The 15,670-nt window shown below is 33.1% G+C and overlaps 1 protein-coding gene across 5 annotated transcripts in view; it reads left to right on the top strand.

The window, feature by feature from the left end:
- Window positions 1-15,670, top strand: part of LOC132707988 (uncharacterized) — a 511,366-nt gene that overhangs the window by 483,407 nt on the left and 12,289 nt on the right. The window lies entirely within an intron of this gene.

The following is a 15,670-nucleotide window of genomic DNA, read 5'->3' as shown; positions in this document are numbered from 1 at the left end:
TTCCTCTGTCCATGGGATCAGTTCTCGTTTTTTTATTGTTACGCTATCTTTTTTGGAACGCGCAAGTTCCTTTTTATTTGTCTGTTTGATTTAATGTCTCATTTTGGTCTGCAAGAGTGGGATACTCATCAATTTCATCTTCGAGTGCAAACTGTTGGTCAGTTTCGTCTACGTCTTCTAGGTTTAATTCTTCCTTTAAACTTAAGTCAATTTCTTCCAATTTCTTTCCTTTGTACTTTCTCGCTTGGTCATCTTCCATGAGAAGTAACAGTTTCGCAATTTTTGCAGTTTGTATAAGTGTATAATTTTGACTATGTATATTTATAGTGTGGCCCATAAACGTTGCCAACTGTTCAATTTCGTTTTGTGATAATCTGATCAAATGTTTCCTTAATTTCGTAGAACTTAAAGCTCGGGTTTCTTGCTCCACATATTCTTGCGTATGTTTGTAGTACCTTATACCCTACCATAGGTTGGTCTGAATGAGTCTGAGCAAACAAAATTTTTTTTTTTTTTTTGAAAATGTTGTCGTTTTTCAATCAGGAAATCCATATGATCTTGAATATCTCTGCTAAATAGAACGGGAACCCCTCTTTCCCGTTTCCCCCTTATCACTATCCATTTAAAACTTTTCAAAAGAATTTTTTCAGAGGTTGTAATGGCGTCCGAAAATTCTTCGAAACTTTGATTATTTTTTTTATCCGATAATGTATAAGAGGTTAGCTTCATTCGCTGCAATTCACCTACTCTGCCTATTCTATTAAGAAGCAATAATTGGCAAAACAGTGTTTCCATCAAAACTGTGTAAATGTTTAGACTCTTTCCATTTTTTTTCAGCTTCGTCTCCCTTTTCAATGAAATATGTTTTAAGTGAATTTAGGTCAGACGCTACAGGTGTTATTGCTGTCTTAGTCCAAGTTTTAGTACTCAAGTCTTTAGCAGCTTGGCTATATATTGCATGTTTCCAATAATCTCTTGAACATACTAACATTTGCTTCAGCCTCTGCAGCACTAACATTCGAGTAGCAATATTTTCGCTTTACAAAATTTAATATTGCAATATCACAACAAAAACTTGTGGGAGATAGGTAAATATCATTTTGTGCATTATATTTCGCAATGATTTGGACACTTTGAACAACAAGATCATAGATCAAACAAATTATTAATTTTTGGAGATATATAATATATGCAGCCTAGTTTTCTTCAGACGTGTCCGTATAGGTTCTGTGAACTGGCTTAACCATAGAATGAGAGTTTTTAATGTGATTTTCTCGCTTTCTTAAAGATGTAATAAGTCTTTTCCTTTCGATAGTTTTCAAAGTAAGTATTTTTCGCACTCCAATTTTCTGCGAATGATTTCGGAAAATATATCGAGCAAAACTCAACATATCAGTTTCACAATAAAAGGAAAAATCTAGGAATCGAGTTATTTCATTTTTTCTTATAGTTTTGTCTACCGAATGGAAAGCGTTTTCAGTTGCACCATTGAAAATTACTAAGTTCACTTCTTTCTTGTCCTTCTTCTTCTTCTTTAAATGCCGTCTTCGTTGCGAAGGTTGGCAATCATCAGGGCTATTCGTATTCGTGACACAGCCGACCGAAATAGTTGGTTTGTGGTGCACCCGAACCAGTCACGTAAGTTTCTCATCCATGAGTGACGCCTTCTTCCTACACTTCTCTTTCCTTGAATTTTTCCTTGTAATATCAGTTGGAGTAGTTGGTACTTTTCTCCTCTCATGACGTGTCCAAGGTACTGAAGTTTACGCTTTTTTACCGTAATGATAATTTTATTCTTTTCAGGATTTCCATGTTGGTCACTTTATCGGTCCATTTTACCTTAAGTATTCTACGGTATAACCACATTTCGAACGCCTCCAGTTTCCTTATGTCCAGTTTCTTCAGAGTCCAAACCTCTACACCATAGTACAGTACCGACAAAACATAGCATCGCACCATTCTGATTTTTAAATAAAAGCTGAGATCGCTGCCACAGAGCACTCTTTTCATTTTCACAAATATTGTTCTCGCCTATCCTATTCTAGGTTTGATTTCTTCAGAGCAGTCGTTATTTTTATTTACAATTGTACCTAAGTATTTATAACTGTCAACTTTTTCTATGGAGTGGTTATTTATATGAATTTGTGAATTGTTTTGTGCTGTTATTGATATTATCATAAATTTTATCTTTTTTACGTTTAGTGACAGTCCGAACTCTTCACTCGATGTATTAACTTTGTCTACTGCAATCTGTAATACGTTTAGGTTGGTAGCTATCAAGATCGTATCATCCGCATATCTTATATTGTTGATAGGCACTCCGTTAATCTTTAGTCCTTTCGTTTCATCGTCCAATGCTCGTTTCATTATTTCCTCTGAGTAAAGGTTAAATAACATCGGTGATAGCACGCACCCCTGCCTAACGCCTCGACGGATTTCTATTTCTTCGGTGTTATTCCCTTCTATTTTTTCCACTCCTTTTTGATTAAAATAAAGATTCGTAATAATTTTTATATCTCTGGTGTCTAAGTTCTTCTCTTTCAGAAGCTGGATAAGTTGTTCGTGTCGGACCCTATCGAAGGCTTTGTTGTAATCAATGAAACATATATAAAGATCCTGATTCATATCCATACATCGTTGGACGAGAACGTTCAAGGCAAATATTGCTTCTCTTGTGCCTAAGCCACCTCGGAAACCTTATTGAATCTCGCTGATATCTTGTTCTAATGTTTTGTATATTCTGTGATGTATCACTTTCAGAAATATTTTTAGCGTATGACTCATTAGACTGATTGTTCGAAAGTCTGTGCATTGCCTTGCATTATGTTTTTTTGGGATAGTGACGAACGCTGATAGCAACCATTCCCTGGGTATAATACCTGTTTTGTATATGGTGTTGAACAGATCTGTTAGACTGTGTATGTTTTCCTCTTCTATCAATTTGAGAATTTCAGAGGGTAACTCATCAGGCCCTGCAGCTTCTCCATCTTTTGTGATTTTTATAGCATGGATGACCTCTTCTTTAGTTATTTCCGGTCCACTGTTTTCTTGTTCTGTTACTATTCTGTTTATATCTCTCTCATCATCGAATAATTCTGTTATGTAATTCTTCCATGTTCTTAGTTTTTCTTCTATTTCCATAATAATTTTGCCATTCTGGTCAGTGAGTATTGACGGTTGTCTTTTTTTCTGTAACCCTGCCAGTTCTTTTACTTTCTTGTGGACATTGAAGCTGTCGTGCTTTTCTTGAAGGACTTCTATTTCGTCGCATTTTCTTTTGTAGAATACCTCTTTTGCTTCTCTTATCTGTGATCGGATTTCTTTCTGAATATTCTTATATGCTTCGTTGTTGTCTTTTACACCACGTCGTTCGTTCATCAAATTCAAAATTTCTGGAGTCATCCATTCCTGTTTTTTCCCTATTTTCTGTTTTATCAGAATGGTCTTGCTCGGCTCAATTAATGCATTTTTTAAATCTTTCGATTGTTTGTCCGTGTCTTCTTCCGCTGTTATTTGATTGTTTTTGAGGGTTCTGAGGTTGTCATTGATCTTATTTTGTAGCCTTTGTCTTGTTTCTTGGATTTTTAGACCCGATACGTCTATACAATTTGTTGTTGGTATTACTCGTTGTTTTTTAAGTGTTATTAAAAACCGGGCTTTTAGTGGATTATGGTCCGATGAGATATCTGCCCCTGGGTAGGTTTTAACTGATTTGATTACATTCCTATATCTGTGGTCTATCAAGATGTAGTCAATTTGGTTCCTGACTATATTTTGTTTGTTGTCTTGCGGAGATTTCCAGGTGTACAAAAAGTGGAAATGAAAGGAATATAACATATTATAAATATCCAACAATAAATATCACAATTATTCATTGTCTAACATATTTTGCTTTTAATTTACTATTTATTTTCTTAATTTATATCATACTCAAAATTTGGAATAATTTTGCTTTTTGCTATAAAATAAAAACATTTACACTGTTTATCTTGTTTTTTGATTGTTTCTTTTAAAATTTTTAGATTATGGAAGCTCAAAACTCGCTCTAAACTTAATATTTCAACAAATAACCGTGAGAAACTATTTTAATCAACAATTGATTACAAAATATTATTTATTTCGATTTATGTTTAAATGTTCAAAATTCGGGAGAGCGTTTTTAAAAACATTTATTACACGGAAAGCAAAATAAAGTTTTATTCGAACTGGCCGTTACAAAGGTTGGAATAATTAAGAGCGTATTTTACAATTTATCTTCGCTTAGCTTTGGGGCTTCGTCTGCAGTTTGGGACGTATAACTCCTCCCTCCTTAACTTTCGAAAATAACGGAGTGTTTTTTCGAAAAAACTTCAAGATTTTCTCCCTGGCAGGTTTCCTCTTTGGATGCGATTTTCTTCAATTCTCGTACCTTTCCGAACAGGAGCTTCTTAATGATGAAAGCTAAAATTAGAACCATGATTATTTCAAAAACAATAACAATTATTTGGAACGTATTCGTTTCTTCTTCCACTGGTTCCATGGGAGTTATTTTTTCTGCTAAGTTTCTCAGTTGGTATATCTCGTCGATATTTATTTTTGAAAGACTGGGGGTATCCAGGACTTTCATTGCTTTCATTTCTGTCAATTGGATTTTTGGTAAAAATATTGGTTTTCCGAACTGGATTTTCACATCGTTGAAGAATTTTTCTTCATTAATTTCTATTTGACAATTTACTGGTATCTTAATCAGTACTGGTACTTCGATCTGCATATATCGATCCGTGTTACACTTAATTAGTAATTTTTCAGGCTTCTGTGGCAAAACAAGAACTAAATTTTGAGTGATTTGTTCTATAATTGCCTCTGACAGGTTCATTTTCGTAATTGGGCAGTTTTCTATTCCGATGTCGTCAAATAAATTCTCCACGCATACATCACGGGGATGAGTTTCTTCTTTACAAAAGTAGATTTCTTCCATAACGGGACATGTTTCTACGGTGTATTGTTTCTTCTTTTCCGCTTGTGCCATATAAGGGTATTGGGGTATAAAAATTGATTGATTTTGGATTATTGGGAAAATACGGTAAAAGGAAAATGTTTCGGATCTTAAAATTGGTACATGGACTGCAAAGATCACTTTCGAGTCAACAAAATTTACCTGAGTTCCCAAAATTTGATAAGAAGATGTTTTTAAATTGGGGAATTTGATTTTGTTGTTAATATTATTTGATTTTTAAAATGATTTAATGGTTTTTCCGAAATTGGGATTTCGAAAATTGGGTTTTCCGCTGAGGAATGTACTGTCTCATTTTCTTTTAAATCTTTTTGGTTTTCCCGTTGGTTAAATGGGGGTTTAATTTGAATGTCCGATAAAATTTTAATTTTTTGTTCTTCCGGTTTAAATTAAATTTCATCTAACGTTAAGTCGTCTAGATTTGGCAATTCATCGTTATCGTGTAATAAAAAGTCGCCTATAATTTCATCTGCGTCTCCTAAGTTGTTAAATATCGAGTCAGTTTCAAGAGCGTTCGTATCCATTGGATATCGTGATAAAGCGTCCGTTGTTTGGTTGTTTTACCTTTTTTATATTTAATCTCTGCTGGGTTCAGCGTTCTTGATGCGTAGCATGTTGGGTGTCCGTCTTGGGATAACATTCCTGAGATGGCATATTTCGATGCGTCGGTTGTTAGTTCAAACCCTTTTGTAAAGTCCGGATAAGATAATACTGGCTCTGAAGTTAGCACATTTTTACGCGTATTAAAAGAATCAATGAAGTCTTTTGTGTGTTCGACTTTATTTTCCTTTTTCAAACATTGTGTCAATGGTTTTCTGTATTTAAATGGAATTTCGTTGTTAAATCCTATTAATTTTTTATTTATTAAATCGATATTCAGATTCATATTAATTAAATCAGTTAAACCTATTACTCCGTCAAAAAAGTCGTGAAAATCAAATAAGATAAAATCTATTCGATAATCGATGTTAAATTCAGAAAATGCTTGTATGCTAGCTTGAAATCTGGTATTTTGACTTCCTACTGCTGTCTTTATTTCGTTATTTTTATGATAAATGCAATTTGGAAAATATTTTTCAGCGATAGTTGGGCGTAATATTGAACGTGAGCTACCCGTGTCTATTAGTAGTTTAATATTTGGATTACGTATTTGAATATACGGTAAAGCGTTGTTAGAAGAAATATTAATTTTTACTAGGGTGGGTTGTTTGTTTGGCTGAGTTCGCGAAAATTTTTGTCATTTGGATTTTGTGTTTCGATGTTTTGTTTGATATGTGATGTATTTTCGTACTCGTTTTGTTCATAATATTCCTCAAATTGGTTATAATCATTATACTCGATTTGATTAGCAGGATAATCAAAGTTTTCGTCGCATTCTTGATTAAATAGTTCTTCCGCAATAAAATTTCTCCGTCTCCTTTCCGGCTCAATTTTCCAACTCGTCACATGCGGGTTGTACCTTCGTAGGCTGTCGTTCTGCTTCCCTTGCTGCTGGTTCTGCGTGCTGAAGGATTTGAAAATCCACGTAGCGGATGTCCAAAAGTTTCGAACTTTCCTCGATTGGCGATTTCAAAAACTCCCAGAAGATTCTGGTTAATTGTCCACCACTACTGCACTTAGAAAATCCGTTCCGACTGCGCCACTTAAATGTTCAAAATTCGGGAGAGCGTTTTTAAAAACATTTATTACACGGAACGCGAAATAAAGTTTTTTTTACAATATTACAATCGAAAAATAGGGCTTTTAATGCGGTATCAGCGATGCGTTATCTTCGCTTAGCTTTGGGGCTTCGTCTGCAGTTTGGGACATATAACTAACTTCAACTTTTTCGTTATGTTCTAGAACCTAAAAAGTTGAAATAAAAAACTAATCATTCGGTTCGGTAACAATAAGTTACTTGAACAGCACGGTTTAACGTCGGGAGATATCTAGAATAAATAGTTCAATTTTTGAATTGTTATTTCAATTGTAAATCATAGATTACCGAAACTAGAAAACATTGCAAATCAGTAACTTTATCTAATGAGTCGATATATTTGAATCTTTGTTCCTGCATATAGATAATAAATATTAAGTGCTAAGGCGTAGAGGATAACATTTTCAAAGTTTTTAAAAGTTGACAAAAATGAAATGACAATCTTACAAATTCGTTTTTGGAATTTTAGTCCGACAGATAATATGTGGGGTCTTCATCTGCGTTTGATGAGAATTCGAAATTATCTAAAATGATAATATAATGTCAATATAGTTATATCTATAAACATGTTCTTTCTCCGTAAAATCCCTAAATTCTTAAAATTGAATATCCACCTAACAAATTTCAACAAAATGCGATATATATATTATATATATATATATATATATATATATATATATATATATATATATATATATATATATATATATATATATATATATATATATATATATATATATATATATATATATATATATATATATATATATATATATATATATATATATATATATATATATATCGCATTTTGTTGAAATTTATATATATATATATATATATATATATATATATATATATATATATATATATATATATTTTTTTTTTTTTTTCACGTATTGATTCACGGATGGAAAAATGTGATGACACTATATTCCGGGATATCATCCGTTCGCTTGTTGAACTCCGACTGGAATCCTGCAGACATTTCGCCAAAATCTCACTTGGCATCTTCAATGCTCGCGCTCCGAAAACACTTCGAACACATAGATATAAATTGATGTCAAAATAAAAATTTTATAAAGACATTTTACAAATTTTAGAATCTTAATTCAAACTTCCTTTTAAATAATGCGATCAAAAATATTAATACTCATTTGATTGCGTTAACGTAAACAAAACGCAAACAAACATTTCAAACTGAAATTGTCTGGGTATTTGCTGTTTTAGAAATTTTAAAGGCCTAACAATCCAGACACATTTTTAAAAAAATATTTTATAATAGTTCCACCCCTAAAAAATTCATTTGAACCCTCTGTGTATTATTAAATACCTTACAAAAATTACAAGAACTACAAAAACTTCATTAAAATGGCTTGATTACATTTGTGTTTTTGATGTAGCTTTAATCAAAAACTCTGGAGTTCTACAGGCTGGTCTGAATGATTATTTTCCTATTTTAAAAACATAAATGTGTAGCAATTTTAAACTGTCCTTAAGAATGCAAAACCAACTGGTCGTACAAAAATCGTATGGTGCAGGGGGTGGTGGGAGTGAATTTTATAATAAAAATGACAAAAAAATATTATTATGTTGTTGTTATCTACAACATACAGCCATTAAACTGACAAAACCACTTTTCAATATTTTTATTAGAAATCTTTTTTTTTTTCATTTTAAAAACACACCGCATAATGCTTTTATATCTTTAACGGATACACGCTTGCCCTGAAAACTCATTTTTATGTTATAGTTTACCTCGCTGTAACTTGAAAACTATTTGGTTTATCAAAAACATGCTTTTTATAAATCATATGCATTCAAGATCAACGAATCAGCTACTTTTTCAAAAACTGTAGTCGGATGGATCGTTTATTTTTAATTAGCAAAATATGAAGCCCTGTCGTGAACATCACGGCCGCCAGCGAAGCAGAGAGAAAGGGTCAAATTTGTTTCATTTATTGAAATTTGTGTGTAAGATACTGTGTGACTACAAGCGTGGCTGGTTTCAACCAGCTTTTTTGACTTGGTCTCCTAATAGGTTAAGAGTCCCAAACCAATAAGTTTAGGGGTATATTCTTTTTTCATTTAAACTCATCATCTTGAGTATATATTAAGTATTTCCGTTTCTTTCCTGACATTACGTGTTTCGCTGGAGCCAAGAAGACTTGTTAAAAAATATATATTATTTGGAATATGCGTTTTGTAGTCCTTAATTTTCAAATTTTTAAATTTAAATTATGCCATTTATTTTATTATTAAACGGGGTTTTTGAAAAAGTAACAGATTCCAAATAGTTAAAGTAAATGATAAAATAAAAATGAGCTTTCAAGGCAAGCGTTTATTCGTGTGCGTAACTAATACCTCGACCAATAAAAAAAGTGTTTTAAATATACTGATCCTTTTTATTTAGTTTTAGATAATATAAATTTAAATAAACCAAAATAATACTCAAAAAATATTAAAAAAGGTTTGTGCAAAATCAGTCAGAATTATTAACGTTTTGTCGTATTCCCATAAAATCTTAGCAAAAGTTGACACCTTTTTAAAAAATATGTAGCTCCTCCAAAACTAAATCCGCGGCACGTCACAAAGCGACCGCCAGCAAATTAAATTTAAACGCATCCGGAGCCATCCGTGACGTGCAAACATGCAACGGATTTCGTTTTGGGTGAACCACGTTTGCAGTATCGACCGAATTCTATATACAGCTGAATCTCTTTACTCATTGTGACTTCCTTAATATACAATCTAACAGTAAAACATATCTTGTCACTTCTTGTATATATGAGAAACTTGGCATCATCGCGGAGTCGTATATGGCAGAAGTCAGAATGAGTGTCTGATGTGCAATAATTTTGAAAAGAAAAATATTTACCCCTCTTATGCGAAACGATATATTTAAGCCCCCCTCATTATATATACATCGAAAGTTTTATAATATACGTCCCGTAAATAGTGGATGTCAGGCCGCCCGCTTCACGTAGCGGAAGTCCCAACTTAACAAGTATCAATATATATATATATATATATATATATATATATATATATATATATATATATATATATATATATATATATATAACCATCGACGTATAGATACAGAATTATCAACGGCAGATCAATTTTATAACTCAAAGCAACCGAAAACGCTTAAATTAGTTCCGCAGAAATATATGGACCAACGCCAACGGTTCACGCAGCCGTCTCGCCTCTCTCGTACCTTTGAAGTGCGCTACGACGCCGCCTCGCATACGCTGTCGCTGATCAACGGCGATGAGGACTTGCCCCGCAACGAAAACGATGGTGTATAAAATGTACTCACAGATTTAAAATGCCTTTCTTTAACCACTCGTGCCAGTGGTTGAACGCCAAATAAAGTGCTCTCGGACCTCCGAGGGTATGTCCAAACTTTTACTGAAAGTAACAATACAATTTCCCAAGGAAACAATAATATTCGCGGGACTTTCTTTATCCCCAGCAACACCGTCCTGTCTGTTGAACGTCTTCTGCCCGTCTACCCCACTTCACGAACCGACTTTTTAAGCGAGGATCGCAAATATCGCCGCACTTCACATTTAATCGCTCACCACAGGCGGATACGAGAATAAAATTTTAATAATATCAGCAGACACAGATGTTTTGATAATTTTATTCGTTACCATGCATAAAACTAAAAACTCTGAGATTTGGATTGCGACTTTGCTAAGTATAAAATGGAATAGCAATGACCTTCATTGCATCAGTTGAATCGAATTGGCATCAAACTTGGGACTTGATCTATACCTAGGTCTACCTGCTTTTCATGCATACACTGGTTCCGATTACACTGCAGCTTTTCATAATTTCATAACAAGCTGTTTTCAAAAAACCAAACATACCAAAAATATTTTGCTTCATTAACGAATGAAGCGGATGTTAATCTTCAAGAAAAAATTGATGTAATCGAACAATTCACTATGGCTATTTATGGAATTAAAGATTGTAACAAAGTTAATGACGCCAGTGTTAGAAAAATGTCTGCAAAAGAAGATAATGAAGATTTAAAAAAAAAAGTTAGAACTCTTAATTCAAATACTATACCGCCCTGCTGGATACCACTAAAACAAAAAATTGCTTGCATGCAACTGATCCTCCTAGATTGGCACTTAAAACCGAAATGATTTGAGAGAGACCAGACGCCTCTAAAAATGATGTTTTACAGATTACAGAAAAAGAAAATGAAGACGATTTTTCTGACATGGAAAATCATACATATTCCTGCCAATCTTATCCTGAATAATTTATTTCTGTTACTTGTATGATCACTTATTGTACTATATTATAGATATTGTTTAATAAAGAATTTTTAATCTTTCTGCTAGATATGGATTAATAATTTTTTTAAAAATATATAATTCTTTTGTGTATTCTAAGGCGTTTATTTTTACTACTTTTATCTATACCAAGTTCTTCAAAAACTGTTTATCACAATTTATTAAAGAAATCATTTTATCTACTCCAAAAAGACTGCTCTATAGTTAATTATATCCTAGCATTGTATCCTTTTCTACGACGAGAAGTATGTGCCGTCTCTTTCTGTCTTTGACTTCGCTTGCTTTTTTACTTTTATTTTAAGACCACTCCGGATTGGTTGACAAAGGAGTATTAACATTAACATCAACTTACCTGTTTGAACGCAGCTACCAGATAATAGGCACGAAAAAGGGAAAGCTGTAGCACAGCCAAGCTGGTGTTGCATATTGTGTATATATATTTTTCACTGGAATTAGTTTCGTTTGGTAGACATACCGGAGAATTTAAAATAAATTCATGCACAAAAACTTATTTGATTTGATAAAATGTTATTTTTATCTGGTTGACACTATAGTGAAGGTCGACCTTAGTTCGGATCCTCCACTATAATATCAAGTATAGGTGAAAGATGATAAAAAAACTTTTTAATTGCTTTTTATACTTTAATGTTTAAAATATAGCACATATTTGTTTTTAAATGAATCATGTGGGGAATATATTTTTGTACCTATTTTTGAAATCAAAATTATTTTATTAGGATTAAGTAGTATAAAATTGAAATTATAACTCATTGTGTTTTTAACTACGCTGTTAGTACTTCTTCTGCTGATTCTGTTGAATCTCTTTTAATACCATGGGGTAGAAAAGGAAGCTCAAACACCTTAAAATAAATTAAACTTAAAAATTTTTTACTTGCTAGCCCATCTTTGAATCGAAATTAAACGTGGGAATGATAAAATTGACACTTGAAACAAGTAATTATAATAATTAATTTAGTTTAAATATCTTACACACAAAAATGATTATCATGTTATAAAAAATCATTCAAACAAATTAACCCAAATATCACTAATTCTGAGTCTGGTAACGACTGTTAAACTATTCACATGTTTTTGTTCGTGAAACCCATTTCCCTTAATTTGTCGCTTTTCAGTATCAAATACCTCAATCAAAACGTATAACCCAACATGTAATCTAAGAACGATCGACATCTATTCTCCTTTTCATGATGATTAACCGATTGTTTACAGTCTCTCATTTTACCGCCTTATTGTAGAAGTCGTGTTGATAGAATGCAGGATTTTGTACTAAAAATAAAAAAAAACACATTACATTTTGGACCATTTCACTTCAGTGTAAGTCGCCTTTGAATTGCTTTCGATATAAACGTTATAGAGTACTGATAGTTTAATATATTATAGCTTAAATTTAAACACGAAAATTAGTTTTCTAAAACAGAATTTGAGGACTGCAAATTTGTGGAAAATTAAAGTTTACAGGATAATATTTTTCAAGCAGCCACAGAAGCAGCGTTCAACTGATTACCATCTAAGTCCCGGACACGATACGAACAAATATATCAAATTTTCGAAAAGTGCTGCCTGAAAAAGAAGGCAATAAACGTTTTATTGCCATATTTATCATCTTTGTGGAATACACATTCAATGCTGAAGTCCACGACGTTACACGAAAAATAGGGTCATAAGCAAATATCTAAAACTAACAGCGCTTATGGAGAAAAGATCGATAAGTTCATGGTGGAAGCATCTGATGACCACTTTCTTATGGCTAAAATTTTGTTGATTATTTGTCATACTGGAGCATGCCGATGGGAAGAAATTAATAATATATTAATTGACGACATATCAATTTACAATACAAACACAAAAACAAAAATCTGAGGTAATTCATAGTTAATGGAGAATAAGAACTAAAATTATTAAAAGTGTACACGCTTCCATTTAGCCAACGTTCTTCATCGACGTCTCTGTATTGGTTATAAAAAAAGCAGGCATATCATAACAGTGTGTAAATCTACTTTAGAAATATCTATTTTTTTTTATTTCTCAATCCAAAGGAATACAGATGGCATTTTTGTCGTAGGAGTTCAGCCAATCGGGATGCTGACATACAACTAAAACGACAGTAGTTGAAGTTCATCCCAATTTGCCGAAAGCTACATTGAGGATCGGTTCATAATAAGTTTGATATAGCTCAAAAATTTGAAAAGGCAGACAGTTCAACTAGACATTGCATCAAACAATTTTTAAACTATTATTATTATCAAAAATGCTGAAATGAATGAAAATAACTAAATAAAAAATTAAATATTACATTAATTTTTGAAAAAAACTTCTACAGGCTACTGTAATACTTTTTACAATACTTCTGTTTTGCCAATCATCCTGTTGCCTTCTTCAGAGCTTGAATGAAACTGGATCGCATTTTACTCTGTACCTGCTTATATATTGTTTGAGTGGGCGGAGCTAAATGAGGGGTATAAACACCTTCTAGGATGATTGATTCCCATATTGGTGACAGACAAAGACCTGTCGCGGTTAAGATTGTTAGGTTGTACATAGATTTCGTGATTGTGTTCCGCAAATGCTGATGACTTTGTTTGTCTTAGTCGTAAGGCTCTTTAATTTTCTTTGAGCCTAGTTGATATTTTTCGTCCGGTCTCTCCAACGTACTCTTGGCCGCATATGCATGGAACGCTGTAAACTCCTGGCATCTCAAATGGAATTTTGTCTTCGACGGATCGAAGATGTTGAGATATTTTTTTACAAGTGGTAAAACTGGTTTCGACGTTATATTTCTTTAGAACTTTTGATATGTAGTCAATGATGTTGATGAATGTAAGAAGGATCACAGTGACAAGTATAGAATTGCTTTCGGCATCATTGCCATTGGAAGGTTGTAGTAAAGTGTATTTTTTGATAGAACGCTTAATATATTTAATGTGGAAGTTATTAGACAGAAAAGCATAGGTAAGGTGTTCTAATTCTGGCTTCAGTGACCCGGGCTGAGATAGTTATAAGGCTCTCTAAACGAGAGAGTTGATAACCGATGATTTTTGGTTAGTTAGATGGTGATGTGATCATGCATTAAGGTATCGGTCTGTGTGCATAGGTTTTCTGTAAACACCATGACCCAATGTTAGGTCTGATTTTCTTAGAATGGAAGGTTACTATTAGTTTCCAACTCAATGGTAAAAAGCCTGTTATGGTGTATAGGGTTTAAATGTCTAAGAAGATCTACTAGGGTTTCTTGACCATGAGGCCAAATAACAAAAGTATCATCGACGTAGCGTTTCCATACTTTTGGTTTTAGATGAAAGGTGTCGAGAGCTTTCTGCTCAAAGGTTTCCTTCTATAAATATATTCGCGATCACTGGTGATAGTGGAGAAAAATATGTTCCAGAAAAGCATTTTTCAATTAAGGTGAGAAGGTTTGGTTCCAGCTTCTCGGATTTTAATATATCTGAAATGATATTGATACTTTCAGGAATAGGAACTTTGGTAAAGAGGGATTCTACGTCGAAACTAACTAGAATATCTTGTGTATCTAATGTAATGCCTTTTAATTGTTCAATGAAGTAAAAAGAATTAAGTACGAAACTATCAGTTTTCCCTGTAGGGGGTTTTAATAAGGAAGCTAGATATTTTGCTAGATTATATGTTGGAGAACCAATGGTGCTGACAATGGGTCGAATGGGTAATCCTGATTTGTGAATCTTTGGGAGTCCGTAGAGACGAGCAATTTTAGAGTCATGAGGGGTTATAGATTTTTTCACGGAGTTTGATAGAGAAGAAGCCTTAATAACAGATTTAAGTTTGCGATCCATAGATGACGTAGGATCTTTTTCAAGTTGACAATATGATCCATCTTTAAGAATATCTTGAATCGTTTCCTGATATTCATTTGTGTTCATTTCCCTTTATCTGCTTTTAGGATTACGATGTCTGGATTAGATTTTAGAAATTTTAGGGCAATGCGTTCAGGATTTATAATATTAGGTTTAGGAGGTTTTGATTTTTTTAGGATTTTTGCGGTTTCAAATCGAATTTCATTAACTGTTTGAGATGGCAGTTTGTTTAGGATAAGCTCGACATTTGAAACTGTTCCTCTTTTGGACTAATACGTGGGGCAAGGACGAAGTTGGAACCTTTTCAAAGAACTGATTTTACCGTTTCCGAAAGTTGGTGCCATGATACATTTATTACTGTGTGTTAGTTACGTTAGACGTTTTTCAAATTTCTGAATGTGATTTTGTGTAGAAGATAAACGAAGATTTAAAGCTTTATCATGAATCATGTTTTTAAAGAATATCTAACTCGGATGGGGACGAACCGAAACTAACTAAAACTAAAATTTTTCCATGTAATCAATTCTTCTATTAATGAAAAGTCCGAGAGTCTATAGAAATCTATAAACAAACTAACAATCTTAATCTGTCATCAATATGGGAATCAGTCATCCGAGACGGTGTTTATGCCCCCCTCAAACAATATATAAGCAGGTGCAGAGAAAAATGCAACCCAGTTTCAGTCTGCTCTGATGAAGCCAACAGGATGATTGGAGAGAAACGTCAGCAAGTTCCAATCAGCAAAAACCGACACAGGAGGAATCCAGAAGTTTTGTAAAAAGTAAATATTAAAAAGCAAGGGAGAATATGAACATGAAGC

The sequence above is a fragment of the Cylas formicarius genome, unplaced genomic scaffold (genome assembly GCF_029955315.1).
Source record: "Cylas formicarius isolate icCylForm1 unplaced genomic scaffold, icCylForm1.1 PGA_scaffold_10__41_contigs__length_53128322, whole genome shotgun sequence".
Taxonomy (NCBI): Eukaryota; Metazoa; Arthropoda; class Insecta; order Coleoptera; family Brentidae; genus Cylas; species Cylas formicarius.
This window is presented reverse-complemented; position numbering and strand designations above follow the sequence as displayed.